Here is a 6,159-nt window from a genome sequence, read left to right as displayed (position 1 = left end):
AAACGATTCACCCTCACGGTGTTTATTCCTGAGCCTGTTCCATTAACATTCCTTATCTTCGGTCGTGCCTTCAAAACCTGTTGTCTTTAAAAAGTTAATTGAGAATACTTCTGGCCATAAACTTTAAATATGTCCCCCACCCCAAAACTATTTGAGAAGCAAACGTGGTTTTAATTTTCTATAACTATTTATCTTGTAGCCGTGCAAAGTATTTCCTGTGGGTGGTTTATATTCCTATCCAGGTGAAGGGGGTTGCCAGCGGGAGGGCAAAAAAGAAACTTGAACAAGGCTCCCCCAAAGTAGTGTTTGGAAACTATTCATTTGACCTTGACTGACAGAGCTTATGCCTTGCAAATTGATTAATACAGATACAATATCAAATCATTTTTCATACAATTTTTTAATGTTTGTTAAGTGCTGGAGCAGTATGTAAACAGAGTATTTGGCATTTTTATTAGGCTGCGGAACTCAGTCATTTCCTTTGCAACAACATCTCATAAACTATTTTGACAGTCTAATAAACTATAAAAAGCTGTGGTAAAAACTGGCTCTGAATGTTATAACCGTACAAAATGGAAAGAGCAAGAGAAAACATCTATCACCGGGATTATTATCACTGTTGCTATGGCAACCCGGTTGCAATGGCAATATCTCCACGGCTCTGCTGTTTGTTATCATCTTTCTTGATTTTACATCATTGAAATTGTAGTAATTACACTGTGCCTGATGAAAAATGTATGCTGTCATGGCAACTAAGTCAAATATTCTTAATCATTTCACCTCTTCAATCTAAAATGTAATTGTTTGTCAGTAAAATAGGTTATACAGAAGGCTTCTATGGACTTATGATTGCCTTAAGTGTTCTGCAAAAAACCAGTGCTTTTAGGCTCAAGATCCTGAGCTAAACTAATAGCTTGACATGGTAAACAATGACTCATTATAATAAGTAAGCAGCATTAATTGTAGAGTGGCTTCTCCAGTGGGGTAAAATGATAAACCACGGCGACTTTAATACAGTCCTTAAAAATCAAAGACACAGGAGAATATTTGCAGCCATCCTAATATCTTCAGTAAATTGTTTGAATCGTAGGTTATGTTCATTTTGGTGTGCCCCACTTATGTTTTAGGAGTCGATTTCGTCCGATGAATATACTACAGAAGATTTTCTTCACACTGTGTGCGATTAAGGCACAAAGAAACGATCCCTTCTGCAAATATGAAAAGAAATAAATTAATAAGCTGTAAATAAAATGCTTTTCTAACTAGAGCAGGTCAGGTAGAAGCCCATCAGCGATTCCTTAAACTGGTATGTTTTGTGCGGTGTTTTCAAAAGAACGTGATTTTTGTGTCATATCTCCCTCTGTATCTGGGTAATACGCATGTCCTATTAGAACAGAATAGAAGAATCGATATGTAAAGTTGTGCTAGAAAAATGACAAATTTATTCTCGTGAGTGGGAACCCTTAAATAAACAACAAAATTTCAGTAGTATGTGGAAACAATAGCACATATTTTTATAATTACCTATTCTATGTCCTCAGAAGGATGGAAATTTTGCTTGAGTAGGAAGAGAAAATTGAGTCTAAGAAATCTTTTGTGTTGATAACAACAGAATTTCTATAGCTCAGTTCGTATTCCTCTTATATAGTTTTTGATGGAATGATGCTGTAAATGAGAGCAACAAAATAAATCATTTTATGTTTTTCATGAATTTATGAATGGTGTAATTATCTTTATTTGTATCTTTAGATATATGTACTTTACATTAGGAAACACAAGATAAGCTAAATGTTATATTCTCTAGGTTTTACATTCATGAGAAAATTTTACTGCGCAGAGAAAATTATACACTTCTATTTCAAACCTAGCTAATCATAATTCTCCCCACTATATACCTATATTTCTCCTTTTTGTTAGCATGTCATTACTTTTACATGAGAAACAGGTACTAGCTAGCTGTAATATGATTAATCCATTTCTGCCAAAAATAGAAGATGTCTTTGCTATTGTAAAGGCCGGATTTTATCAACTCTGGGGGAGGGGTGGAGAAATGAAATGCAAGAATGTATTTTCAGTGCCTGAGTACCAATGTATTTACAGTGATAATAGTAATTTGATTGTGATGGTGACTGCTTCATTTTTAATGGATTTAATCATAAAATTGCTTTAAAACTTATCCGGTGCTCCTACGCGAAAACAAAATATTACACAAATAAAAGGAATATAAGACCCTGAGATGCAAATGACTTGTTATTAACAATAACTTCGGGTAAAAGCAAAATCTTTTAATGAAAACATCAGAGAAGCACATTTAAAGAATCGACCGAACACGTTCCTCATACCTGCTGTAAGTTACAAAATCATGCAGCCAGGGACACGTTGTGTCATTCAGGTAGAAAATAAACAGTAGGCACTTCCAAGTGTTAAGGATATTCAACAATTTAGCATCAGAACTCTTGAAGGTTTGAATTAGGACTTGATAAAAACATCCTATGAGCAGCTGTCTCCAGCCTAGAGACACCAAAACGGCACAGTAACTAGAATCCTGGTATTTGATCATATATTTTAATAGCGTAATCAGTTTCCCCAAACAATGACACTACTTTAAACTCTAGCTTCCTCAAGAACATGTCTGCAGGTGGATGTGTGGTGCTAAAATAGCAGCCAGCTAGAGTCACAGATCCTGTCCCTGCCCCCCTCCCCTGGGGATACGGTTGATACAAGACTGTGAAACACAGAGAGAGGAAAATAGATGTATATAAATATACATATTTAATATGTATAAAAATAGGAGGAAAGAAAGGAAACTCCATGGCTCCATATTAACTTAGGGCCTTTTTCTGGCTTGCCTTTGGCCTGAGCCTGCCCCTGATTCTCTATTTTCTAATTAAAATTCCTGTGAGAGGTGGATTGGCTCGTCTCAATCTTGTTTGGGCCAGATTTCCACTCTAACTCTCCATTAGCCGCTGGCCGACTTGGAGAAGAATGTGGCCATTCAGCAGCTCTGTTCCTGGGACGCTGCTCCTCTTGGCCACTCAGCTCTGTCCAGGAGGAAGTGGGATCGCCCGGGACAGGAGGCTGGCCCAGGACCGACCCCCTCAGCAGGAAGCTGAACTTTCAGCTTTTCAGCCAATACCAACCCGGGCACAAACGATGCACCCGTCACTGTCGGAGGCGCTGGGGGGTTTCGTTCGCCCCCAAATCCCTGCCCTGATGGAACACAGCAGCTGCCCTTTGCAGAAGCTGTCACCCGTTTTCACATAAAACACATCCACGCCTCCATCCACCTCGTGATGGTGGGGAGCAACCCAGTTAAAATAAACAAAATCACACTGCACACTCTGAAGTGTTACAGGAACATGAGAGATCATTATGATTTAATCTAATTTCTCCTCCCCTTCAGGAAATTTTCTCCTCCATTCTTCTCACTGTCAGTTGCAAGCTCGGGGAATTCAAATTAATTTAAAGATTAGACTGAGTAAAACATAATTAGGAAGGTAAATGTGCAGGGGAGAAAAGGGCAGCCGAAAATGTGTTCCAGGCATGGATGTACATGATGCTGGTGTTTCTGCATTTTTACATGACCTGCGTCACAGTCTTCGGCATGGATAACCTGCATCTGATGAAAGTTACCCAGGAAATCTGCGTGAATGGTAACAATAAGAAGTTAGGGATGTTAGAAGCAAATTCCAAAGACCTCCCAGCATAAAGTTATTTTAAAAAGATAAGTTAAATATGGGTTTTCGTTTTGTGTGAAGCAGACATATTTGACAGAATATAGTTTATTCTGAAAATATCGATATATCCTGGATTGCAGCTGTATCTCAGGCCTAGAGTGTTTCCAATGGTTCCCTTAAAATTTACAACTCCAGCAATGTCATGTAGAATGGAGTATTTAAGGGGCGCCTGGGTGGCGCAGTCGGTTAAGCGTCCGACTTCAGCCAGGTCATGATCTCGCGGTCCGTGAGTTCGAGCCCCGCGTCGGGCTCTGGGCTGATGGCTCAGAGCCTGGAGCCTGTTTCTGATTCTGTGTCTCCCTCTCTCTCTGCCCCTCCCCCGTTCATGCTCTGTCTCTCTCTGTCCCAAAAATAAATAAACGTTGAAAAAAAAATTAAAAAAAAAAAAGAATGGAGTATTTAAGACCTAAATTATTTAAATCTGTTGCTCAATCCACGTGTGCTTGTGTGTGTATATGAATGTGTGTGTGTGTGTATTTTAACATTTATATGATGATACATTTCAAGTATCTTCTTTAACCAGAAGCGTCTGACACCTAGATAAAACTCCTAAAGATGAAATTCTCTCTTTATAAACTTCAGGGGAGTTCCTTTAGAATTCTGGTTTGTTAATATTTGTATTGCTTATTATTTTCCTGTAAAACAGACTATTGAATTAATCAGAATTAAAGAGCACCACATTGGAAAGGGTTTTATATCTGGAAATCAAAGTATTCACACTCTTCTCATGAAATAAGAGATACAGAAACTTGAAAAAAAAAAACATGTTGCCTCTGTGAGTCACAAGTTAAATATTAAATATTTCTTACAGCCTCCGAGGCAAAAATACTATTAAGGTATTGAAAATCTGAGCAACCTTTCTGTGCCACATTTAAACTTCATTGATGGAGCTTTTAGGTCAGAATGAAACTTCCAGATTCAGTAATGTGAATTTCGTTTCATTGTATAACCTTCTTAGAGCTGCCTGAAGGCTCAGACTAATAATACTTCTAATAAACGACAAGCTTTTTAAATATATGGACTCAGTCCAGCATTTGAGCTAAGAATGTTTGAAAAGGCAAAATCTCATTTTTTTCTACCTTATTTAGATATTGGAGTCTCAAAGTAAGCACTAAAAAACTAGTCTGGTACTTGACAAATACAAATTTTAGAAGTGTATACTCTTTCATAGGTAAAAGTTGCTCAATCAAACTCATAAGTAGGCAAGCCAAATAAGTATTAGCATGTTTAATATCATTCTAATAAATTTCCATATTAAATAGAGCTAAAATTGTCAGGTCGCTCAAGTTGTATTAATGTGACACAAAAAATGGCTTCATTCAGTATGGCATTGGGTAAACGACAGGATCAGTCTTCATGACGTCATGGCCCTCTTCCTAACAACATATGTGAACGTGTTGTGTGAATACTTATAAGAAATCAGAGAAGGGCTTTAAAAGAAATGCTAAAAACTAAGAGAAGCAAATCCGTGTTCGTCATCTACTTCTATATTTTATTTAGAAGCATATTAAAATATTAGCGGGTTTCTTACTCTCAGTAGACACCTGTGGTTTAGGAGATCAAAGTCAGAATCTCCAAACTGGGGAACAGAAGACAGAGAAGTGCAATCCAAAACGTTTTCTTGAAAAGCAAAACGAAATCTCATTTCTCCGATCCCTGAAATCTCCTTCTTAAGAAACAAACCAAAACAAACAAGCAAACAAATAAAAAAAAAAAAAAAAAAAAAAAAACCACGCATTTCTATTGGATCAATGATTTAGGTTCTGCTTCCATTGAATGAAAATTTATTGTGATCTAGGACATAGGAAATACACTCTTGGATTAGGCCCTCAGTCTAACTGTTAAGAAACAGAAACTCAGAGTTTTTCTGTCCTCTCGAGTGTCACCCTGGTATCTTCAAAGGAAGGTCCCGGAATGGGTATGGAAGCAATGATTCTCTTGGAAGAATATATACTCCTAAACTCTGAGGGAACCATCAGTAGATTGTCTTTTTTTCCTGCGACTACGTATTTTATAAATGTCTTGAAAATATTGTCTCAGTACCTGTCTTTTGTCCGTCTGTCTTGTTTTCAGTTTGAAGTAACTGACAATGTAAAACAAACTAACTTCAGTTAAAAAAAAAAAAAAAAAGGAAGAAATTGGTGAGCAAGTTCAAGGCACTCTGGCTTCGGGAACCCATTTCTGTAAGCCTGGATTCTATTTCACCTTTCACTTCTGACTCTGGTAGGACAGAGTGAACCCCTTTGGTGGAAACTCTAAGAGAAACCTTCATTCTGCTTGTCATCTTTACGTGGGCTCAATCACTGGGGGGAGGGGGAGGAATCCCCGTACTCTGATTCAGGCCTGGTTTATGACCTCTTCTCTGGATTCGGGATTCTGGATTCTGGGCGGTACAGCCTCTTCCGAGACATGGGTCTCAAGA

At 37.9% G+C, this 6,159-nt stretch overlaps 1 long non-coding RNA gene across 1 annotated transcript; it reads right to left on the bottom strand.

Annotated features, from left to right (window-relative positions):
- Positions 1–381: 381 nt before the first annotated feature.
- On the bottom strand, positions 382–5,926 carry LOC147572109 (uncharacterized). Its single transcript, XR_015246962.1, has 2 exons — positions 5,781–5,926; positions 382–1,208 (listed from the first exon to the last, which is right to left on the bottom strand). It is a non-coding gene; the product is annotated as an uncharacterized LOC147572109 (long non-coding RNA).
- Between the last annotated feature and the right edge of the window lie 233 nt (positions 5,927–6,159).

The sequence above is a fragment of the Puma concolor genome, chromosome F2 (genome assembly GCF_028749965.1).
Source record: "Puma concolor isolate L17-30 chromosome F2, mPumCon1.1.hap2, whole genome shotgun sequence".
NCBI classification, from domain to species: domain Eukaryota; kingdom Metazoa; phylum Chordata; class Mammalia; order Carnivora; family Felidae; genus Puma; species Puma concolor.
The sequence above is the reverse complement of the archived record's forward strand: the minus strand, read 5'-3'. Positions and strand labels throughout refer to the sequence as shown.